Below are 24,593 nucleotides of genomic sequence, written 5' to 3'. Positions count from 1 at the left end.
ACCTGGCCCTCTCTGGAGGAAGGACCAAGGCTAACCCTGACCATGTTTCTTTTTACCCTTTCCTCTGAATTTAGAACATGGCCCTAATGGAGTGAGATGCCATGTAATTATTCATTTCAGGAGCTACCTGGACCACTGTGAGTTCTCTGAGGGCACAAACTGTGCCTCATTCAACTCTCTACCCATAGAGGTTGAGAAAGGTGGTGTTTGGTGTTTGGTGGGGTCAGTGGAGGATGGGCTGGGAAAGCAGAGTGTACCCACGGGCTTTGCTGAGGGTCTGTTGGAGAAAAGTCACCATGAAGGACAGTGTAGGGTAGAGGTTCTGGGGGGACTGTGCCTCCTGGGTGACTATGCCTGCAGGAGGCATTTGACAATCTGGAGACATTTTTGATGTACATGACTGGGGAGGGGGCTATTGGCATCTCATGGGCACAGGCCAGGGATGTTGCTAACCCTCCCACAATGTACAGGACCACTTCCATAGCAGAGAATTAAGTGGCCCAAAATGTCATTGGCACCAAGGTTGAGAAACTGTGTCAGCTTCTAATTGTTGCTGTAACAAATTGTCACAATGTAAAATAAAACAGATGTATTTTCTCTCTTTTTTGATGTGCAAAAGCTATTTATTTTTTTAAAAAGCTTTTTATTTTCTATTGGGGTATAGGAGCTTCCCTAGTGGCTCAGACGGTAAAGAATCCGCCTTCTATGCAGGAGACCTGAGTTCTATCCCTGGGTTGGGAAGATCCTCTGGAGGAGGGCATGGGAACACACTCCAGTGTTCTTTCCTGGAGAATCCCCATGGACAGAGAAGCCTGGTGGGCTACAGTCCATAGGGTTGCAAAGAGTCAGACACAACTGAGCAACTAAGCACAGCACAGCACATAGCTGATTAGGACTTCCCAAGCTAGTGGTAAAGAACCCACCTGCCAACTCAGGAGACGTATAAGAGATGTGGATTCGATCCCTGGGTCAGGAAGATCCCCTGGAGGAGGGCATGACAACTGCCTCCAGTACTCTTGCCTGGAGAATCCCATGGACAGAGGAGCCTGGCAGGCTATGATCCATAGGATCAGAGAGTCGGACACGACTGAATCGACTTAGCACATGCACACACACATAGCCGATTAACAAACGGAGTTGTAACAGCTTCAGGTGAACAGTGAAGGGACTCAGCCATACATATATATGTATCTGTTCTCCCCCAAACCCCCCTGCCATCCAGGCTGCCACATAACTTTGAACAGAATTCTGGATGCTATACAGTAGGTCCTTGTTGGTTACCCATTTTAAATAAAGCAGTGTGCACATGTCCATCCCAAACTCCCTAACTATCCCCTCCCCCCATCCTTCCTTTTAGCAACCGTAGGTTCATTGTCCAAGCCTGTGAGTCAACAAATATATTCTCTTACACTTCAGGAGGTCAGATCCAAAATGAGTCACACAGGCTAAAATCAAGGTGTCAGTAGAACTGCCTGCCTCTCAGAAGGTTATAGGGAGACCATTTCCTGCCGTCCCCACCTTCTGACAGCTGCTCCTGGTTCCTGCCCCTCCCTGCAAAGCCAGCAATTAGCATCTTCTCTCTTCTCTGACTACTTGCCTCCCTCATGTCAGGAACCTGTGATGACACTTGGCCCACTTGGACAATCTCCCCATCTCAAATCTTTAACTTAATCCCAGTGAAAATCCCTTTGTCCTGTAAGGTGACATAGTCCCAGGCTCCCTAGGACTTGAGGGGTGAACATCCTTGGGGAACATTATTCAGCCTGCTCCACCTGGAGTGTTTGGGGAGGTGACCAATAGCACCGATGCTACCTGTGAGCAGAGGAAGCCCCATTTATAATTTTGGGTTGTGAAATTCCATTCTGTGTCTCCTGGCTGCCTGCTGGGTTTCAGGCCAGTCTTTCCTCTCATCCAGAGTGGGTGAAGGGCTGTGCATTCCCAGCTTTCGGGGCCCCACCACCCTTCTCTCTGACCTGGGGTTTGAGCCTCATCATCAGGGCCTTGCACACATGGAGACACCTGAGTTGACATCCAGGTTCTGACTGTGGTGGCCTGCAAACAGCCCTCTCCTTGGCTGCCCTCCGGTCCAGGGGGTACACACCAGGGCTGTCATCGGCGTTTGGTGGGGGGTGGGTAGACTGGGGAGGGGGACTGTGCAGGAGCTGAGGGTGGGCTTGGGGACTCTGGGGTGTGGAATCCCAGGGTCTGGGGAGCTGGACTGTGGTCTGTGAGGAGAGAGTGTGGGGTCCTGTTGGGCTCCTCCCTTTGGCTCCATTTCTAAGGGTGGAATTGGGTGATGAGACTTTAGCTGATGAGCAGGCCATGGACAGCCATCAGTGGACATGGTCATCTTTGTCACCAGGAAGGCAGCAAGAGCAGGAGAGGTTAGAGGCGGTGAGGGGTCCATGGGGACAAGTGAGTGTTATGGGCCTGGGATTCTGGTCACCGTCTCCCCTTGGTCACCAGCTCCCACTACTGTTTTGTCCTATTTTTCACTTGGTGGCCAGAGCAATACTGTAAAAATAGAAATCAGATCCCAGCACCATCCTCAAACCATTCACATGACCCTTCCTCCTGCCCCAGCTCACTTACCCAAAGCCTGGTGCCTTTACTAGCCTCAGCCCAGGCCGTGTGGTCACCCTCACCTCTTTGGACCCCTGTTCTCCACTCTCTGCCCTGATGCCATCCACTCCCAGCTCTATTTCTGGAACAAATCCAGGCACTGAGTTTTTTTTTTAAACTTTTTATTTTATATTGGATTATAGCCAATTAACAATGTTGTGATAGCTTCAGGTGGACAGCAAAGGGACTCAGCCATACATATACATGTATCCATTCTCCCCTCAACTCTCCTCCCATCCAGGCTGCCACATAACAGTGAGCACAGTTTCCGGTGCTATACAGGAGATCCTTGTTGGTTATCCATTTTAAATAGAGCAGTGTGTATATGTTGTTCCCAAACTCCTTCATAAAGTTCTTCTCCTCAGTACCCATGTAATGAGTGGATGAACCATGGGGCCCCCGCAGGAGGGCTGAAATGCAGGACATGCCCAACCAGGCTGGCCTGGGACAGGGGCCTTATTGGAGGCAAACGGGGCTCTTTCACAAAAGATTTGTGCTCCATGCAAAAAAGGGAGACAAAAAAGATCTGGAGATTAGAAGAGGCATGTCCTTTGTAAAGGGGTTGATTCCATGGCAGTTGAAGGAAAACGCATGTCTTGTGAATTTGCAAAACCTTATGGGACCTGCCCTTTTCTTACACCGGGCACTGAGAGCCTTTTGGGCTGAGAACAGGAGGGAAAAAATCAGGGAGGTGACAATCTGGATAGAGTTGCTGAAATCCCTGGGTGCTTGGACAGAACCTACTAAACTTTGCTGCTTTCAAAGAACCACTCTCAAGCCAGGAAACTCCATGTTTTGTCAGCATTGCTTAAACTTGGACCAGTTGAAAACACCATGTTCTTCTTCTGATAATTTGGTCATGGTCATAAAAGGGCTATTAAGAATTAGCCTTTTTTCCAATTTGGTGAAAGTGAAAGTGTTTAAGGCTCAGTAGTGTCCGACTCTTTGCAACCCCATGGACTGTAGCCTGCTAGGCTCCTCTGTCTGTGGGATTTCCAAGGCAAGAATACTGGAGGGGATAGCCAATTCTCCAGGGAATCTTCCCGACCCAGGGATCAAACCTGGGTCTCCTGTGTTGCAGGCAGATTCTTTACCATCTGAGCTACCAGAGAAGCCCATTTTATTATTTTTTAAAAATTTATCTAATTGATGTATAGTTGATTTACAATATTGTGCTAAATTCTGCTGTACAGCAAAGTGATTCAGTTATGCATATGTATTCTTTTCCATTATGGTTTATTACAGGATATTGAATAGAGTGCCCTGTGCTGTATAGTAGGACATTGTTGTTTATTCATTCTCTATATACTGGTTTGCATCTGCTAACCTCAAACTCTCAATGCATTCCACACACCCCACCCCCACCTTTAGCCTTTTTTTCTCCTTGAGGAGCAAAGACCATCAGTGGGCAATGGAGAAGGGAGGAGGTGATTGCCGTGCTGAGCTGAGATGCAGCTGACCTGGCTTAGAAAATGCTATCATTTCTGTTAACTCGGGTAAAATGATGACCTTGCATTTCCAGAAGTTCCTGGACATCCCTACAACTCCTGGAGTGTGATGTACAGTCAGGGGTTGTCATTGATTTATATTAAATTGAATCCGCAGACTGGTGTTGGTCAACCTAATTTGCTGTGAACCAGAGAGAACTCTGTCCATGGGATTCTCCAGGCAAGAATACTGGCATGGGTTGCCATGCCCTTGTCAGACATGACTCAAGCAATTTAACACAAACACACAAAGAAAACTTGCCCAGTGAGGGGCAATTTGGGTGGTGCAGGAGTCCAGCCTCAGCATACCTGCAGCAGAACCTGGACCACTTGGCTGACCCTTGACCCTCATCTGGGAGAAGCAAAGATGCTGTGCCGCTGATTTGGGGTAGGAACTGGTGACCAGCTCACAGGATCACTTCATCCTTTTTTTTTTTAAACCGAAATTGTGAATATGTAGCTGCTAAGTCGTGTCCGACTCTGCGACCCCATGGACTATAGCCTGCCAGGTTCCCCTGTCCATGGGATTCTGCAGGTAAGAATACTGGAGTGGGTTGCCATTTCCTTCTCCGAATTGTGAATGGAACCTATCTTTTCCTTCAAAATACAAAAGCTATTTGTGAAACTAAGATAAGATTGAATATGTGGCTGTTTTCTAAGACAATCCAATTAGAATAATACTGAAACTGTCTAGAAGCCCCTGCACTAACCAAACGGATCATATTTTACCAGATTTGAATTTGTTCTGATTTTTATACTTTTAAAAATAATAGGGACTTCTCTGGGTGGTGCTGTGGCTAAGATTGTGTGCTCCCAATGCAGGGGGCCCAAGTTCAATCCCTGGTTGGGGAACTAGATCCCACATGCCACATCTAAGAGTTCACATACTGCAAACCCAACATAGTCAAATAAATCAATAAAACTTTTTAAATAAAAAGTAAAAATAATAATTGATGAGTTCACTGTCTGCATATATATTTTTTTATCATGCTTATTTCCCAGAATATCGTCAAATCACAAAAAACCGTCACATGTAATAGAACATGCACAGATAATATGAATGGAAGGAGAAAATTCATATAAAGAGAAAAGAGAATTCAGATTCATCAGCTTGGAAGTTAGACATAGTTACTCTAAAATCTAATTTGGCCTGCATCTCCATGCAGCCTGGATATAAAGGGAAATAGAAACAATTATGTAATTCACATTCCTTAGAGAAAGGAACCTACTGTTTCCCCAGGAAAACAAAGCATGGCTAACGAAACGTGATGGTCTTACTTAGAATGGAATGAAACGTGATGGTCTTATTTAGAATGTTATGTTAGAGGAAGATGCAGAGCAATATAGTAGAAAATATCTTCTGAAGCATCTTCATAGCAACTGAGGGGCAATTTTTCCACTTGCCTTTATTTTGGGGTTTTGGAAATAAGCATGATTGAACAATATACATGTGGACAGTGAATTCATCAATTATTATTTTTACTTTTTATTTTAAAATTTTTGTTGATTTATTTGACTGTGTTGGGTTTGCAGTATGTGAACTCTGAGTTGCGGCATGTGGGATCTAGTTCCCCAACCAGGAAGTAACCTGGGCCCCCTGCCTTGGGAGCACAGAGTCTTAGCCACTGCACCACCCAGGCAGATCCCTATTATTTCTAAAGACATGTGGATTCCTCAGGCCATTGTCTTGAGCTGTTACAGCAAGGAAAACTGGGGAGAATCATTAAAGCCAGATTTCCTGCACTTAGGAAGAACCCAAGAAGTGTTCTTTGTGGTGGGAATTGAAGAAGAGGAAAATTAATGTTCCTGGACCCATTTCTGGTCTATGGAATTAAAAATACCAAGAGATGAGACTTCTGTGGTGGTCCAGTGGCTAGGACACCAAGTTCTCAAAGCTGGGGACCTGGGTTCAATGCCTGGTCAGGGAGCTAGATCCCACATACTGCAACTAAAGATCCCACATGTGCCACAACTAGGACCCAACATAGTCAAACTAATAAGTAAAAATGTTTTTTAAAAATACCATGAGATGGAAAACATCAGAGTCTGAACAAAGGTGAGATGAGAAGGCTCCCCTGTGCCTATTCGTCTTGTCTGGTTGGGAATTGCCACATCCTCAGGTTCCTTATCAGGGGAAAAAGACATACCTGAACATCTCAACAGAGGTCTACACAGTTGGAACAAAGCGTGGTGTCCCTGGCCTGTGGGTGTTTATTGCATGACCATTCAGTCATTGATTCATTCACTCATTCACACTTGTCACTTGAGCACTGCTTGTGTTCCAGGCCCAGTTCCCCAAAGCAGGGATTGCTGTAGTTACAAAACCGAGTCAGTGGGAAGAGTTCATGCAGGAAAAGACAAGCATTTGTAACATGATGTCAGATCAGATCAGATCAGTCGCTCAGTCGTGTCCAACTCTTTGCGACCCCATGAATTGCAGCATGCCAGGCCTCCCTGTCCATCACCAACTCCCGGAGTTCACTCAGACTCACGTCCATCGAGTCAGTGATGCCATCCAGCCATCTCATCCTCTGTCGTCCCCTTCTCCTCTGCCCCCAATCCCTCCCAGCATCAGAGTCTTTTCCAATGAGTCAACTCTTCACATCAGGTGGCCAAAGTACTGGAGTTTCAGCTTTAGCATCAGTCCTTCCAAAGAATACCTAGGGCTGATCTCCTTCAGAATGGACTGGTTGGATCTCCTTGCAGTCCAGGGGACTCTCAAGAGTCTTCTCCAACACCACAGTTCAAAAGCATCAATTCTTCGGCGCTCAGCTTTCTTCACAGTCCAACTCTCACATCCATACATGACCACTGGAAAAACCATAGCCTTGACTAGACGAACCTTTGTTGGCAAAGTAATGTCTTTGCTTTTGAATATGCTATCTAGGTTGGTCATAACTTTCCTTCCAAGGTGTAAGCGTCTTTTAATTTCATGGCTGCAGTCACCATCTGTAGTGATTTTGGAGCCCAGAAAAATAAAGTCTGACACTGTTTCCACTGTTTCCCCATCTATTTCCCATGAAGTGGTGGGACCGGATGCCATGATCTTCGTTTTCTGAATGTTGAGCTTAAAGCCAACTTTTTCACTCTCTACTTTCACTTTCATCAAGAAGCTTTTTAGTTCCTCTTCACTTTCTGCCATAAGGGTGGTGTCATCTGCATATCTGAGGTTATTGATATTTCTCCCGGCAATCTTGATTCCAGCTTGTGTTTCTTCCAGCCCAGCATTTCTCATGATGTACTCTGCATATAAGTTAAATAAACAGGGTGACAATATACAGCCTTGACGTACTCCTTTTCCTATTTGGAACCAGTCTGTTGTTCCATGTCCAGTTCTAACTGTTGCTTCCTGACCTGCATACAAATTTCTCAAGAGGCAGATCAGGTGGTCTGGTATTCCCATCTCTTTCAGAATTTTCCACAGTTTATTGTGATCCACACAGTCAAAGGCTTTGGCATAGTCAATAAAGCAGAAATAGATGTTTTTCTGGAACTCTTTTGCTTTTTCTATGATCCAGCAGATGTTGGCAATTTGATCTCTGGTTCCTCTGCCTTTTCTAAAACCAGCTTGAACATCAGGAAGTTCATGGTTCACATACTGTTGAAGCCTGGCTTGGAGAATTTTGAGCATTACTTTACTAGCATGTGAGATGAGTGCAATTGTGCAGTAGCTTGAGCATTCTTTGGCATTGCCGATGTCAGGCAGCAATAAATGCTTAGAAGAAAAATAAATTAGAGCCAGGCAGTAGGAAGTGATGTAGTGACCCTTCAGAAATGTAGCTGGAAATGACAAGGTTCTAGTGTACAGCACATGGAACTATATTCAACATCCTATGATAAACAATCATGGAAAAGAATATGAAAAAGTATGTAAATATATGTGTAACTGAATCACTTTGCTGTATAGCAGAAATTAACACAGCCTTGTAAATCACCTGCACAAGAACGAGTGGCTGGGAGGTGTCCTGTCTCAGACACGTCCACTGAGCAGAGCTTCTCAATGAAGTGGTGGGAAGGGGTTATCAACTTTCAGGGGCAGAGCACCAGGCAGGTGGAGAGATGGGAGGATTCCAGACAGGTCCAAGGATCAGCCAGATGGCTGGTGGACAAGGAGGGAAGGGCAGGAGTTGGAAATGAAGCTTAGATTGGGGCGAGGTCAGTCTGATAGCATCTTATGGGCCCAAGTAGAATTCCAAGGGTTTTTGTTCTAAGTGTCATGAGACACACCTTTGTCATAATACTGCTGCATAACAAGCCTCCTCAAAACCCATGGCTCAAAACAAGAATATCTCATACTGCTTGAGAGTCTGTGGCTTGGCTCAACGGTGCTGTCATCTTGGCTGGACTTGGCTGGACACGAAGTTGGCTGGCTATTGGTTAATGTCAGATGGTTTGGGTCAGGTTGACTGGTGTTGTTCCCTGATGTTCCAGCAAGCTAATTAAAGCTTCTAATCAAGGTATAACAGGCCATGAAAGACAGTGACACCCTGGAAGACTGTGAGGACCAGGCCAGAATAGTGCATGTCCCTCCCACCAATCTCCCTCCATCAGCTTGCAGGAGCTGAGACGTCCCCTTACTAAGCCCGTGGATCTAGGGAGGGATCGATGCTCCTCAGATGGTGGTTGAGGACTGATGTGATGAATTGCTTTTGCTTTTCATTTGTCAAGGGTCACTGCAGTGGCTGCAATGAGAGATGAGGAGCAGGGCTGGAAGATTAGGAGTGATGCTCGAGACACCAGATGTAGGTGCTTTCCCAAGGTGGGAGTAAAGGGGAGAGAGGAGTGATCAGGTCTAGGTGTATTTTCAAGGTGAAATCAGCAAGATTTGTTGAAGAATTTGCCGTGGAGTATGACAGACAGGGAGGGGTCAAGGATGATGCCAAGGGCTCAGAAGTGTGTTTGGATGAGAGATGGAGTCTTTGGCTGTGATGTGATCACTGGGGTGTGGGTTGGTGGTCAGGGAACCAGCTTATGTTGGAGATGAAATACACTGTGACCGTGGGATCCTTGGTGCAGGAGACCCTCTGTCCTTATGCTGGGGACCAACCTGCTAATCCTCAAGAAGTGGCTTCATTCAGTGGTCAGATGATACGAAAGGCAGGAGCAATTCATTTGGGTTAAAGTTGATGGTCCCAAGATGATCAAGGTGTCCTGCCATTTGAACATCTGGTGATCACAGTCGTCAACTAAATTGTATTACCTCATACCTGACACCATCTTCAGAGTTCTCAGAGTGACGGCTGCAGAGGGGACGCACGGTCGGTAAATGAAGAACGCTCATTTTATGTTAATGCGGCGTAATTGCAACTCTGGAGTTGAGCCAACATGCATCCAGCGTCTGTCTGAACTGATAATTACTCCATCGGTCACGTTCCTGTGTTGGCTCTTTTGTTTCCAAATATCACTGATGGGCCACGTGTCTTCATACGGATAATTCAGTTTCAGTTCAGTTCAATTAAGTCGCCCAGTCGTGTCCAACTCTTTGTGACCCCATGGACTGCAGCACACCAGGCTTCCCTGTCCATCATCAACTCCCGGAGCTTGCTCAAACTCATGTCCATTGAGTCGGTGATGCCATCCAACCATCTCATCCTCTGTTGCCCCCTTCTCCTCCTGCCTTCAATCTTTCCCAGCATCAGGATCTTTTCCAGTGAGTCAGTTCTTTGCATCAGGTGACCAAAGTATTAGAGCTTCAGCTTCAGCATCAGTCCTTCCAATGAATATTCAAGATTGATTTATTTTAGGATTGGCTGGTTGGATCTCCTTGGTGTCCGAGGGATTCTCAAGAGTCTTCTCCAACACCACTGTTCGAAAGCATCAATTATTTGGCGCTCAGCTTTTTTTATGGTCCAGCTCTCACACCCATACATGACTACTGGAAAAACCACAGCTTTGACTAGATGGATCTTTGTCCGTAAAGTAATGTCTCTGCTGCAACAGACAGTGTGTGCTTTCTCCCTAAGGTGTGTGAAGTGAAGTGAAGTGAAAGTTGCTCAGTCGTGTCTGACTCTGCGACCCTATGGCCTATACAGTCCATGGAATTCTCCAGGCCAGAATACTGGAGTGGGTAGACTTTCCCTTCTCCAGGGGATCTTCCCAACCCAGGGATCGAACCCAGGTCTTCTGCTTTGCAGATGGATTCTTTACCAGCTGAGCCTCAAGGGAAGCCCAAGAATACTGGAGTGGGTAGCCTATTCCTTCTCCAGTGGATATTCCCAACCCCGGAATCAAACCGGGGTCTCCTGCATTGCAGGTCAATTCTTTAACAACTCAGCTATCAGGGGAGCCAGTGGTGTGTGATGTTATGCAAATCAGGAGTCCACCAGCACACTGAGTTGGTGATAATGTGTTTCATAGGCCTCTTTTGCTCTATCAGGGGGCTGCCAAGGAGCTTTGCACTTGAGTAGCCGGAAAAGTAAGACAGCATGTGCTGCTTTTTAGAGAAAATGGACCCCAGATGCCTTGGATCCTAGTTTCCTGCAGATATTCCAGTGTAATCACTCTGATGAAAACTCACACCTGCGGACACATGCATGCACTCAACTGATATTTATTGAGCACCTAATATGTGCCAGATACTTCCTGGGTGCTGCCCTTGATTCTGGCAGTGAATTAATAAACAGATTTATGTATAAGTCAGGGGATGACAACTACAAGGGCTTAAAGCATGATAAAGATAAAAGTACTACTTTATATTCAGTGGTTGGGAAGGTCTCACTGATAATGTGACATGTGAATAGAGAGCTGGATGAAGGGAGAAAGGGAGTTGTGCAGAAATCTGGGGAAAGAATGTTGCAGCAGAGGGAACAGCAAGTACAAAGGCTTGAGACAGAAGTCTAGGTGCCTGACATGCTTGAGGAACAAGGCAGAGGCCAGCACTGCAGAAATAGAATGAAAGGGGGAATACAAAGACAACAAGGCCAAGGAGACCCTGAGGAGTCAGATAACTTGAGGTCTGGAAGGCCAAGCCTCTCCTCACAATCAGACACACTGCTTCCTTTTGGTTCTTCTAGTGGGCATGCTCCAGCCACCCCAGGGCCTTTGCACTTGCTGTGTTCTGTTCTCTGGATCATTTTTGGTCTTGTCACCCTCCCAGAAAGCACAATGTGGGCAGGCTCCATATCTTTTTTCCCTATCAATGTATCACCACTGCCCAGTCTGGCAGAGAGAAACCACACAATAAATGCTCGTGGGCTGAATGAATGAGAGATGGAGGCAGGCTATTCTCAAGTCTGCCCTGTGTACAGTAGCCAAGAGGTACATCCTCAGCTTTGCAAAGCCTCCAGGCATAAATGTCCTTCCTAAGATGGATTATCCCCTTGAGCGGAGACAGTCACCTTAATAAAGCAGAAATTGAATCACATCCCTACTTCTTACCCCCACCCATTTCCTTTTACTGCACAGAGATGAAAGTCCAACCTTTTTCCTGCAGGACGCTGTGCTCTTTGGCCCCCAGGTAATCCTTCAGCCCTCATGACCTCATCCTTCCACGACCCATTTACAGCCTGGACCCAGCTACACTGGCCATTCCTGTCTTTCTGGAACTTACTGCACTCGTCTCTGCCCCAGGGCCTTTGCACGTACTGCTTCTTCCACCTTCTGGTGCCTTTTCTCTCTGCACTTTGTGTTTCTGACTCCAGGTCAGTTAATCAGGTCTTGGTTTCATGTCACTTACTTGTTGATGCCTCTCTTGGCCATCTTATCTGTGATAAGAGGTTGCTATCACATCCTCTAATTTTCTTCCGAGAAAACTTAACTCGCTTGTTTTAATTGTTTACTTGTACATACTTTGTTTTCTCCTACCAAAATATAGCCTCCTCGAGAGGGACTTTGTTACAGCTTATAGGACAAGATCTGGCATCTTCTAGGCACTCAGTAAATGTTGATTGAGTAAATTAGTGAATGAGCGAATGCATGAAGTAATGAATGCACAAATTAATGAATACAAGCATGCATTAACTGCAGAATTAATGAGTACACAGGTGAATGCGTGAGTGAGAGATGATGTGATACTGACATGGTCTGTTACCATAGACACCTTCTGTCACTGTGAAGAATAATGGAGCAGATGAAGGCTTGTGGTCGAGGAAGCTTGTCTAGAAAGATTGCTTCTTTGGGGCTTCCAAGTGCTTTTGTAAAAATTCAGCCACAAATCAAGTGCAGCCTCTTTTTGGCAAAGACTGAAATTCCCCAAGAGGACGAACTGCTGGAGAGTTTATGATTTCCAGCCTCTGTTTTGGCCAAGCTGGGTAACTGTCAAACAAGGATGTCCCCTACCATGGAGCTCCCCACCTCCAAGTTCACCAGTCCTCTGGTTAGGTCTTGGCACAAGTGTCTAACCTTGTGATAAAAGGGAGTATACCAAACGATTTTTTTCTTCAACTTCTCTGACTCAAGGATTCTGAGAAACAAACAAACAAACAAAACCTAGTGTTTCATGTAAATTTCTTGTTGCTGGATATGTAGGATAGTCTAGGTCCTTAGCATCTTACCAGCTCCAGTGATATAGAAAAAGAACTTGTTCAGTTTCCGTGTATGACCAGAGCACATCCTGCCTCTCTTCCCCGTGTCTTCTTTCTCAGGACCTGAAAGATGGCTCCATTTGTTAGATGGAGCAGAGATGTGTCTCTGTTTTAGGACAGCATTAGCATCCTGGCAGGGAAGATGGTACGCTCCAAGTGTTTAAGCTAAGAGATCCCTGAGTGTTTAAGCAATGAGATCATTTCAAGAGGCATGGGCCAAGAGACAAGGGGGAGCACCGGGGCTGGTGAGACAGGAGACCAGCAAAGCAGGCAGCTGTCTATCCCCAGGGCCTGAGAGCAGGTCCTGGAGCCCAGTGGGAACCACAGCCTAGGAGAAGATGCTGCATAGCTGTGATGGGAGGGGGAGCAGCATCCTCTAAATTCACATCCACCCAGAAGCTGTAAGTGTCACATCTTTTGGAAAAAGCTTCCTGGAGAGAGAGAGACTCCTGCCAGGGTGTTTTTCCCTCCCACCCCAACTAACACACTCAAAACTCAAAATTTGCATGCTCAGTTGTGTCCGACTCTTGGCGATTCCATGGACTGTAGCCCACCAGGCTCCTCTGTCCATGGGATTTCCCAGGCAAGAATACTGGAGTGGGTAGCCATGCCCTCCTCCAGGGGATCTTCCAGACCCAGGGAAGTAACCTGCATCTCTTGCATCTCCTGCATTGGCAGGCAGATTCTTTACCACTTTTGGCACTGGGAAGCCCCAGATCATTTAAGTATTCAGACATCTCCTGCTAAGACTGTGGAGAGAGGCATTTCAACATTGACTTTGATTTAATTTTAAAAAATCATGACGTCATCAGGACTATTCTTTGTCTTGACTTCAAGGATCCCTGAGCACTTTGTCGACTCTGAAGTGCTGGCAGCAGGTTCACAAGGGAACCTTTGCAGTCCCTCTCCCTGTCAAATGACCAGCATGCAGTGCAAATTCTAGAAATCTTATCCAAGTCTGTAAAAACATTTTTCATTAATTAAACTTAACCCATTAGAGTTTATGCTTCAAAGACAAAGGAAAAAGTATCCAGGACCAGGATTTGTTCTCACAATCAACAGATTAGTCAATTTCAATGCAGATAATTGGAGGCTTATTCTGTGTTAATGAACACCTGATTATCTGGGATGCATAAGTAACTCTAGCAGTGACGATTAATCTTCCCTTATCTCCAGCTCCTTCCTTTCTGCTCCTCCCCTTACCTCATATCTGTGCGAAAAGATTCCTCCTTATACCTAGCAATACAAACCTGCCTGCAGTCATTGTCAGGTTTAATTAAGGTTTTAGAGTTCATTTTCTATGTGCTGATATTCAAACGCCAATAAAACCCTCCAGGGTTCTCTGAACATGAGAATAATGTTTAGGGCTCCATCTCCAGCAAAACCCTTGATTCGAATAGCTGATAGCTTTATCTAGATGTTCAGAGACAAGCAAGAAACAGGAAATATATTGCTTTGGGGGCTTGGTTCTCGTTCCTATCTCCGTGGAGGATGATTTAGGTAAGAGGCACTACCAGATCATTGGCTGGTGCTGTGGGACAGACACACACACACACACACACACACACACACACGCATACGTGTCTTCTTTACATTCAGCAAAAGGATGGGAATCTGTCTCATTCTGAGACTTGGACCTTCTCTGCCCCCACCATAGAGTTGATGACTTTCTCTGTGTAGCAGGCAGCCTAGTTCTTTGTTCTCTGCTGGGAGCCCCAGCCAGCCCATCAGAATTCTGAGCTGCTAAACATGTAAGGTGTTCAGTGTCACTGATCATCAGGAAAATGCAAATTGAAATGACAGCGAGATGCCAATACCTCCATCAGATTAATAAACTTTTAGGAGAGACAGTGCCCAGGGCCCTCATGGAGCAGGGAGCAAGTGCCCTTGCACGATGCCAGCTGGAGGTGAATTGCTGCAGCCTTTCTGGGTTGTAGTTAGTCTCCCAGTTGTGTCCAACTCTTTGTGACCCCATGGACGATAGCCTGCCAGGCTCCTCTGTCCATGGGGATTCTCCAGGCAAGAATACTGGAGTGGGTTGCCATTCTCTTCTCCAGGGGACCTTCCCAACCCAGGGGTGGAACCAGGTCTCCCGCATTGCAGGTAGATTCTTTACCATCTGAGCCACCGGGGAAGCCCATTTAGCTTGTGAAAGTTGTTGAAAGTGTTAGTCGCTCAGTGGTGTCCGACTCTTTGCGACCCCATGGTCTGTCCATGGAATTCTCCAGGTAAGAATACTGGAGTGGGTTGCCATTCCCTTCTCCAGGGGATCTTCGCGACCCAGGGATTGAACCTAGGTCTCCTGCACTTCGGGCAGATTCTTTACCATCTGAGCAACCAGGGAAGTCCATGGGCAGTTTATGCATACTCTTTTAGCTTATGCATACTTTTTTTTTTGTTTTTTTTTCTGCACAGAATCTTCGCTGCTGCATGTAGACTTTCTCTAATTGTGGCGAGCAAGGGCTACTTTTAGTTGCAGTGTGTGGACTTCTCATTGCACTGGCTTTTCTTGTTGCAGAGCACGGGGTCTTGGTGTGCAGGTTTCAGTAGTTGCAACTCATGGGCTCAGTAGTTGTGGCACTTGGGCTTAATTGCCTCACTAGAATGTGGAATCTTTCCAGAGCAGAGATCGAACCTGTGTTCCTTGCATTGGCAGGTGGATTCTTAACCACTGGACCACCAGGGAAGTCCTAGCTTGCGCATCATCTTTTCTTACAGTCTCCCTTCTGGGAGTCCACATAAGACATAAAGCCCCCATAACATCCCCCACGATCTTTATTGTAGCATTAGCCATCCTGGGATAAACAGCCATGATGTTCACCAGAAGTGGATCATTCATGTGATCATTTAAAAATGAGTCACATCTAGTCAAGTGAGGGCTTCAGTACATCCATTTGGGAGGCAGAACTGAACCCACAACAGGGCCACCACCTCATTTGTTGCATATCTGCCCTTTCCCTCACGTCTCGCCAACCCTGCCCCAGGGGTTGGTGCAGCCAGTGGACACATACCGAGCTGGTTCCTGCTTCCGTGAGCTTTCCCCGAAATGCTGCTTGACCAGCTTCTGGTCATCATACAGGTCTCAGCTAAAATGTCATCTCCCTGTCTGACTTGAATAGAGTTTCCACTGTTGCCTGTCTCCCCTACACACCACCTTGCTTTCTCATCCTCTTCTATCCTTCTCTGCAATCCTTGCTTATTTGCCAGATTCCCTGTTTATTTTCTGCATACCCTTCCCCAGCAGAATGTAAGCTTCTTAAGAACGGAGATGATCTTTGACTTGTTTGTTATTCTATTCCAAGCATTAAGTATTAGGCACACAGTAAGTGGGGACTTCCCAGGTGACACTAGCGGTAAAGAACCTGCCTGCCAGTGCAGGGGACACAAGAGACATGGCTTGATCCTTGCGTTGGGAAGATCCCCTGGAGGAGGGCACGGCAACCCACTCCAGTATTTTGCCTGGAGAACCCCATGGACATAGGAGCCTGGCAGGCTACAATCCATAGGGTCACAAAGAGTTGGACATACTGAAGTGACTTAGCATGTACGGATGCACAGAGTAAGCGTCCAGTAATTGTTTAGGGATGAATGAAAGCACGTGTCCAGGAGTGAAATCCATTTCAACACAAATCCACAGATCTTGAAATAAGAAGCCCAATCGGATTCTGTTTCCTGATTTCACCATCAATCCAGCTGCTCCATCTGGAGGTGTGCTGTTCCTTCTCCTTCATCCTGGTCATGCAATTCATGAAAAATCCTTTTGATTTCAAGCAAGTCATCCAAATACCCACCCCCTGCTCCAAGCTCATTTACCTCTCCTCATTTCTACTACCACTGCCTGAGACCACACAGCCACTCTCTTGCTCAGGCTATAACACGCATGTCCTAACTTCCTGCCTCCTCCCGCCTGTTCTGGCTCTCCTCTGATCTTTTCTTCACACCACAGTCTTTGCAAACAAATCCAGTCATGCTGTTCTCTGATGCTGATCCTTGCATCCTTGCATGGCTGCCCATGGCTCTGAAAATGAGGATGGCATTCCTTCAAGGTGGTCTGGTCCTTGCTGACCCCCTTGATTCCCCTTCAGTATTCTGCATCTCACTCTCCCCAGGCCAATCACACCAGCCCTCCTTCACCCTTGACCTCGCTTTGATCCCTTCTACCACAGGGCCTTTGCACACACCACTCCCTCTGCATGGAATGCTTTCCCTTTCCGTCTTCTAACCAACTCCTATGCATCCTCAAAAAGTCCACTCATCTTTTCCCTCCCCAGGGAGGCTGCCAGGGCTCATCTGGTAGTGATGGAAAAATCTCAGCGTTCAGCGTGTCTCCTTCATGGCACTTGTCACAAGGTTTCATTTTTATATCCTTATTTGATAAACACTAATCATTCCCACTAGAAGGTGAAATCCACACAAGCCAGGACCACTTCTGTTGTCTATATTGTATTGCTAGCAATTGTCACATAGTTGGTGTTTAATAACTATTGGGTGGATGAGAGGAGCAGAAATGGTAAGGAGCTAGCTGGATATAATAGACTATTTTTCTCCTCTTAGGTTCTTTAAAATATGTATGACAGTTCAAGAAGGATTATATCAATAATCCTGAAGGTTTTCAATGTATGTAGATGTAATAATCCTTAGGACAATCATAACACTGAAAGGAGATACTAAGATGGTGGTAATGTTTCTACATTTCGCTTGGTGTGGCAAAATTTGATTCTGGATAGATTATTTTAATTTAAATACATATATTAAGATACCTGGAACAACCACTAAAAGGCATATAAAAATATATAGTCAAACACCCAAGAAATATATGACATGGAATACTAACATACATTCACGTCATTGAAAAGAAGGCAGAAACATGAAATAGAACGATGAATAGGAGAGGGAACAAATAGAAAACAAATAAAATGGAAAATACCCATCATTGCATTAAAGGTAATTACTGTGCAGTTCACTTTGAATCTCATATTTCATCTGATCTTTGCAATGACCTTGGGAAGGTTGGGGTTGTTTTCTTTCACTCGATAAATAAGGAAACAGAGGCTCAGAGAGGTACGCACTTCGCCCCAGAGCACACAGCTTGTAAGTGGTAAAATGACATTTGAGTGCAGGTCTGGGTGACCATATATCCTCTACCTGTCTGGTCTTAATCCTCAGGCTGGGCAGTCTGGGATCACTGGGGCGTGATGAGAATCGTGTTTCAGAAAGATGATCTTAATATTAATAGCTCTGAGTGTTACTGTCCCTGTGTTTTCAGAATCCATCAGGCTCAGATGAGCAAGAGAGAAGCTTGTCCGGTGGCTTAAGGACAAATCAGGAATCAGGGGAACTCTATTGTTTAAAGGGGCTCCTGACTTCCTAAATTTTTCCAGTTTAAAAAACTAAAGAGGTACTTCCCTTGTGGCTCAGTGGTTAAGAATCTGCTTACCAATGCAGGGGACATGGGTTCAATCCTGGTCCAGGATCTAAGATCCCACATGCCTCAGGGCAGCTGAGCCCATGCACCACAGCTATTAAGCCTATGCGAGCCGCCACAGGAGAAGCCACCGCTGGAAGCCCATGCACCACAGCTAAAGAGTAGCCCAGGCTTGCCTCTTTGAAGACCAAGCTCAGCCAAAAATAAATACAAACTTAAAATAACCATTAAGAAACAAAGATACTTTGGTCAAAATATATGTCAGCTTCCATGGTTCTTTTTCATGCTAATTCTCATTATGAATGACTCTGCTTTCCACAGACAGGACAGGAAGTCATATGGCATGGAAAACAAACAGCTTTAAAAGCCTCTTTTCTTGTTTTTGAAGACATGACCTCAGTAAATGATGTGTTCTTCTCACCAGGTGTCTCGTAAAAGGAAATTGTGGGCACAGAAATGCTTCATTATTTCCACCAGGCACACCGGATCCCATGAATGTGACATTAAAAGCATCGCTGTTAACTCCTGTTAAGGGAAATGACTTTTTCCTTAATTTCTTTGCCCAGACAGGGCAGGAGCCAAAGCAGAAGACAGATCTCCCTTTGATCTGATGTGGAGAAGATGATTCAATTTGCTCCACGCTCGTTCACTCCATGTCACATCCGAGCTTTCCTGGGAAAGCGGCATCTTGACATTTGTAGGCTACTTAAGCACTCGTGTTAATGCCGACATCAGGCTATAAATATCACTGCTTTAAAAATAAGTCCTGCCACAGGCAGAGCATTTCAAACAGGCACTTCTTGCTGGGGTGCATGATCTTCAGACTTTTCAGATGTGAAATAGTCTCACGGAACATGACATGTGCCCTTGGAATTGGGAAAACATTTGTAAATGGAAATGGAAGCCAAATATTAGGAATTTGGTGTGGGTTTGTCTTGGCGTGAAAACCAGAGACTTTCAGACTCTTCTTGAGGACCCACGGACCCCTTGTGCTCCCAGGAACAGTCAGGATCATGAAGACTTACGGAATTTATACAGATGATTCTTTACCAATTGAGTTATCAGGGAAGCCCCAGGGAAGCCTAGGAGGGTTTAATTGCAGTGGCTCCATATGCAGGATCAGGAGCTCCCATGAAAACTCTCAGTTGCTGAGTTCTCTCCCTCCCTCCACCGGAACCTTTTTCCAGGGTGGCTAAGTTCCAGTGTGTGTTTAAATGTGACCTCTGTTTCAATCCTCTGAACTTGTCCTCTGGCCCAGAGTTTCACAGAAACCCCCTTGTCTGGCTCTGATGCTGGACTCATGGGTCTCAACCTTACTAAAATAAGGTTAATTTCCTTGAATAACGAAATTTGCTGCCAGTGACCTGATCTAAGGACTTTGTTTCCTGGCCCTGGGAGAGCGGCATCCTGCCTCCATCCCACCTCACTCCACCCCTCTCCACCCCCATGTCCCTCTACCCCAGTGTACACTCTCTGTTGCTGAGAAGGTGTCATTTTAATTCTAGAAGGCTCCTTTAACTCTCTGGCTGCTTCTTCCCAAAACAGGGAATTGAAAGAACTCCAAAACTGTCATGATTCACCAGCTGTCTCTTTATTTTGAGAAACAGGACTAAAAAGTCATGAAGGTTCAGTGCATGAGACGTTATAGAACTAAGTAAGCTTTGTGGTACTCATAAGTGCTGTTGAAAATGTCTTAGTGAAGATAATTTGGGATAAGGTTCATGAAAACCTATGTCAAATGGTTTTAAGAGAGAAAAATCATTGGTTTATAAAGTGGGAAATATGAGAGAGGTTAGGCTTCAGTCAAGGTTGAATCAAGGTATGTATGTGATATCGAGAAGAGTCTCTCTTCATCTTTTGTAACTGATTTTTTCTGTATCAATCAGGCACAGGCAGGCTGCCACCAAGTCATGTACCCAACATCTCCTGATTTGCATTCTACCAGTTTAACCCCCACTGGAGAAGGGAATGGCACCTCACTCTAGTACTCTTGCCTGGATAATCCCAGGAACGGGGGAGCCTGGTGGGCTGCCATCTTTGGGGTCTCACAGAGTCCGACACGACTGAAGTGGCTTAGCAGCAGTAGCAGCAGCAGTTTAACCCCCACAGAAGAAAATATTTCCATCTTTCCCAATATTTCTAGTAAATGTCTCAGAATTTGTTCAGTTAGTCAACCTTTGGGCTTGTGTATCTAGAAGTGTGTAGATAACATGCAGACCTTGGGGTCAGGGGTTGAGGTTGCTCCCCACAAAATGTGAAACTGAGAGAAGGGAAAAGATGATGTCCTTGGGATAATTCAGGATGCTGCTATCATTTGAACAGGTAATACAATCTGGGCTGAGAAGATTATCAGAAGTCCATTGCAGAGAAGGAAGTCAGTAAGATGAGAGTGGTGGTGGTTGGTGGTTTAGTTGCTAAGTCGTGTTCGACCCTTGCAACCCCATGGACTGTAGCCTGCCAGTTTCTTCTGTCCATGGGATTTCCCAGGCAGGAATACTGGAGTGGTTGCCATTTCCTTCTCCAGGGGATCTTCCTGACCCAGAAATTGAACCTAGGTCTCCCGGATTGCGGGTGGACTTCTGCATTGCAGGCAGATTCTTTACTGACTGAGCTACGAGGGAAGCCCCAAGGATGAGAGTAACTGGGGACAAATTAGAGAAAGTGAAGTTTGAGTTGGGTTTGGGGTACAAGGGAATTAGTGAACATTTAGGAGTAAATCAGACCATTAAGTGAAGACAGAACCTCATAATCCAAATCAGGAAGGCAGAAATGACCTAAAACATTTCTTGGGACATGAAAGTTAGTCTAACCCCAGGGCACATGGTGGCTTGCCAAGGCACTGTTGGCAAGCCTGGACAATGAGAGGAAAGGGCAAGACTATGGTTGTCTAAGTCATCCGTCCATCCACCTATCCATCCATCCACTTTTCTTTCCATCTGTCCATCCATCCATTGGACATCTTTATGGTAACTGTGAAGGGAGGATGAATAATGGGATAGAAGGATGCATTTGCTCCCATTTTACATCATTTCTGAAGTTCTGAGTATTCAGCTGATGGGTGTGTGTCAGAAATAAAATGAAAAGGTGTTTGTGTCTTGTCTTGTTTCTAGTAATTTCTCAACCCACTGGATTTTCAGCTTTTGGTGTTTCAGCAAGATTTCCTAGACAGAAGACTGGGGTCTGGGCCCAGGGAGTGTCACCCTTGAACTTCTCCACCCACTATGCATAAGCCACAGGCTTCAGAGCTCCCTGAATTGCATGTCTGTGCCCTACCCTCCGGGAGAGGAGACAACACAGACTCATTAAAGTGCTCATTCCAAGGTCAGCTACACTGAGAATGAAAGGAGCAATTTTCTCAGTTGGGGAGAAGCATCAAAACCATTTTTTTCAGTAGAAATGTTTCAAGCAAACTAACTAAGCCATATTAAAACCAGTAAAATTGTGGGTAAAGTAAATGAAGCCATTCTCAGGCTATAAATGTTCCTGGACAGATTCATTGCTGCTTAGCAGGGTGTCAGCAAAGTTCAGATTTCAATGTGTTTTTTTTTTTTTTTTCCTTCCAGTTGTCACAGGATATCCATAAAACATTAATCTAATTGTTAAAGCTCAAGTGAAAGAAATAGAGCATTTTCCCCCCAAAGTTACTTAATTCCCTTAAGATGCTCGTTTTGAAAGAATGTTAGACATTTGTGATATCAACCTGGAGTTGGCTTCATCCTTTTTCTTCAGCCTCTCAGCCAGATTTCAGTTGAAAGGCAGACACCAATCTAGGTGTCTTTTTTTTTTTTTTAATATGAATGTATTTTGATATTTATTTATTTATTTGGCTGCATCAGATCTTAGTTGCAGCATGTGGGATCTTTGTTGTATTGTGTGGAATCTTTTGATGAGGCTCACAGGACTCTCCAGTTGCAGCACATGGATTCAGTAGTTGTAACTCATGGGCTTAGTTGCTCCATGGCATGTGGGATTTTTTTTTTCCCCAACCAGGGATCAAAACTGCATCTTCTGCATTGCAAGGTGGATTTTTAATCACTGGACTACCAGGGAAGTCCCAATCTAGGTGTCTTTAGGTGGAGGGACCTTAATTCAGGGAATTGGTCACAGAGGCAGTAGAAGAGCTTCCCTGGTGGCTCAGTGTTATAAAATCTGCCTGCAATGCAGGAGACCTAGGTTCGATCCCTTTGTTAGGAAGATCTTTTGGAGAAGGGAATGGTTACCCACTCCGGTATTCTTGCCTGGAGAATTCCATGGGCAGAGGAGCCTGGAGACTACAGAACATGGGGTCACAAAGAGTTGGACATGACTGAGCAGCTAATACTTTCAGGGGAGGTGAGAAGTCAAACACGCACTTGGAGATACCACCTCTAAGGCTACAGAGAGAGTAGGGGCGATGGCGTTCCCAACGACCATGGGTGAGGGCCGCCCAGCTGGAGCTAGACCCTTAGAGGAGAACAAACCAGTTGCAGAGATAATATAGGAAGTAGAGAGAGGGTCTCTGTCTTCTTCCCACCCTCTGGTTCCTCTAACTGGCCAGTTGCTGAGAAGCCTGGGCAAAGCAGTCTGGGAAGTGTAGTTCTCTGTGAGCAAAGCAGGGAAGGGAAAAAAACAGATTTCACAGCAATAAGACAATTGACCAGCACACCAGGGTTACACCTAAGTTGTGATTCGGGATTACATAATATCAATTGTTGGAGAATTCCATCTTGTCCCCACCCATGCATGCATATGCTGAGATTCCCACCCTTCTGTCCAATTCTTATTATTTACATTTAGGCTTTAAAAATCCACAAGCCACAGTCTAACAGTTGTTTCCATCATTTTGGAGACAAGGCTTAAATTTACAGGCTGCTGCTGCTGCTAAGTCACTTCAGTAGTGTCCGATTCTGTGCGACCCCATAGATGGCAGCCCACCAGGCTCCCCTGTCCCTGGGACTCTCCAGGCAAGAACACTGGAGTGGGTTGCCATTTCCTTCTCCAATGCATGAAAATGAAAAGTGGAAGTGAAGTCGCTGAGTCGTGTCCGACTCTTAGCGACCCCATGGACTGTAGCCCTCCAGGCTCCTCCATCCATGGGATTTTCCAGGCAAGAGTACTGGAGTGGGTTGCCATTGCCTTCTCTGAAAGTTACATGACATCATTGCAAGATATACGACCAAAGAATTTTTTGAAGTATAATTGACATATAACAGTATGTCAGTTTCAGATGTACAACATTATGATTTTTTAATTCATTTATTTATTTTAGTTGGAGGCTAATTCCTTTACAATATTGTAGTGGTTTTTGCCATACATTGACATGAATAAGCCATGGGTGTGCATGTGTTCCCCATCCTGAACCCCCATCCCACCTCCCTCTCCATCCCATTCCTCAGGGTCATCCCAGTGCACCAGCCCTGAGCACCTCGTCTCGTGCATCAAACCTGGACTGGCGATCTGTTTCACATATGGTAATATACATGCTTCAGTGCTATTCTCAGTTACATGACATCATTGCAAAATATAAGACCAAAGAATTTTTTAAAGTACAATTGACATATAACAGTATGTCAGTTTCATATGTAAAACATTATGATTTGATGTTTGTCTAAGTTGCAAAATGTTCACCACCATAAGTCTAGTTAACATCTGTCACTGTACATAATTACAAATTGTGTGTGTGTGTGATGCAGACTTTTAAGATCTACTCTCTTAGTACCTTTCAAATATACCTGACAGTATAATTAACTAGAGGACTAAAGAATTTGATAGTTGAGTGGTATGAATTCATATGAACTCTGAATCAGCCCAGTGTAGTGCAGAGATCTCAGCTAGGCAGTTCAGAGCTTCATTTTCTGGAATCACTTGCTAGCTGTAAGTTCTCTTGGGTCTCACATCTCTGGAACATTCCAGAAAGAAGAACCAAAGCCCTTCTCTCCAGAATGCACCAGGGTCTATACACACGTGAGTTTATCTCTTGACTTCTGATGAAGCAATGTTTTTGCCGATGTGGAGGGAAGCTGTAGTTTTAGGTAGTTGCCACACATAGCTGGTCGGTGTGATTTCCTTTCATCCTGCCCCAAAGCCCAGGAGAGTCTTTTATCTGCCCCAACTCTGTCCATCCTCTCTGAGATGGCAAGCACAGAATGGACCTGCCTTCTGGATGGGAGGTGGGGCAGGAGTGGAGGAGAAATAGAAGAGAATAACAGAAAGAAATACTGATCAATAGCTCAAAAATATTAACCTCGCAACACTGTGGTTTTCTGTGTGTGTTTCAACATAGACATATCTTCTGGCTGTATTTGGAAAATCAATGCTGTATGGGATGAATCAATAGTATATCCTTATGCCAAGACATATGAGTACGTTTAATATGTTTGTATGGTCTTGAGTCTTGTCTGTTTCTTTGCTTTGACTGGTTCATAGATGTTACTAATGTTCAACTCACAGCTCCAAACCCCGTCTATCATCTGAGTTAATTTTTTCCCCCACCATTCACTTAACTCCACAGATTTCAGACTTCAAAACCAATCACTCTCCTGTTGTTGGTTTGAACAT

General features: G+C 45.3%; 1 protein-coding gene across 3 annotated transcripts in view; it reads left to right on the top strand.

Moving 5' to 3' along the window:
* The window catches only part of RIMBP2 (RIMS binding protein 2), a 308,606-nt gene that overhangs the window by 190,444 nt on the left and 93,569 nt on the right, over positions 1-24,593 (top strand). The gene's annotated exons all lie outside the window — the stretch shown is intronic.

Source organism: Bos indicus x Bos taurus, chromosome 17 (assembly GCF_003369695.1).
Source record: "Bos indicus x Bos taurus breed Angus x Brahman F1 hybrid chromosome 17, Bos_hybrid_MaternalHap_v2.0, whole genome shotgun sequence".
NCBI classification, from domain to species: domain Eukaryota; kingdom Metazoa; phylum Chordata; class Mammalia; order Artiodactyla; family Bovidae; genus Bos; species Bos indicus x Bos taurus.
Note: the sequence above shows the minus strand (reverse complement) of the source record. Positions and strands in the feature narration are given on the sequence as shown.